Consider the following 1,108-nt stretch of genomic DNA (forward strand, 5'->3'; position numbering starts at 1 on the left):
CAGTGCATCCTTTGGGACTCCCTTTGTCCCCAGCCCGGCCAGCGCCTCTTTTGGGACTCCCTCAGCTCCCAACCCAGCCAGTGCATCCTTTGGGACCTCCATGGTCACCAATGTGACCAACTCACCCTTTGGCTTCCCATCAGCCTCCAGCCTGGCCAGCACATCATTTTTTGGGACTCCCTTTGTCCCCAGCCCGGCCAGCGCCTCTTTTGGGACTCCCTCAGCTCCCAACCCAGCCAGTGCATCCTTTGGGACCTCCATGGTCACCAATGTGACCAACTCACCCTTTGGCTTCCCATCAGCCTCCAGCCTGGCCAGCACATCATTTGGGACCCCCTTGGTTTCCAACCCCAACAAGTCTTTTGGGGCCCCTCTGGTGCCCAACCTGTGCAGCACATCCTTTGGGACCCCTTTGGTCCCCAATCCATCCAGTGCATCCTTTGGGACCCCTTTGGTCCCCAATCCATCCAGTGCATCCTTTGCGTCTCCATTGGTCCCCAATCCACCCAGTGCACCCTTTGGGACCCCTTTGGTCCCAAATCCATCCAGTGCATCCTTTGGGTCTCCAGTGGTCCCAAATCCATCCAGTGCATCCTTTGGGTCTCCATTGGTCCCCAATCCATCCAGTGCATCCTTTGGGTCTCCCTTGGTCCCCATCCCATCCAGTGCATCCTTTGGAACCACTTTGGTCCCCAATCCACCCAGTGCATCCTTTGGGAACCCCTTGGTCCCAAATCCATCCAGTGCATCCTTTGGGTCTCCAGTGGTCCCAAATCCATCCAGTGCATCCTTTGGGTCTCCATTGGTCCCAAATCCATCCAGTGCCTCTTTTGGGAATGCCTGGGTCCCCAATGCATCCAGTGCATCCTTTGGGAACCCCTTGATCCCCAGCCCAGGCAGCTCCTCCTTTGGGTCCCCCTTAGTCACCAACCCAGTCCCCACTTCCCTTGGGCATCCATCAGTCTCCAACATGGCTGGCTCTTTCTTTGGATCCCCCTTTGTCCCCAGCGCAGCCAGCGCTCCCCTGGGAAGTGGTGCCTATCCCCTTCCCGGTGGAGAAGTGCCCTGGAGCAAGCCCAGCCCTGAGCCCCCCCTGCCCCGACCCCCC

This window comes from Corvus brachyrhynchos, unplaced genomic scaffold, assembly GCF_000691975.1.
Source record: "Corvus brachyrhynchos isolate BGI_N302 unplaced genomic scaffold, ASM69197v1 scaffold616, whole genome shotgun sequence".
Classification (NCBI taxonomy): domain Eukaryota; kingdom Metazoa; phylum Chordata; class Aves; order Passeriformes; family Corvidae; genus Corvus; species Corvus brachyrhynchos.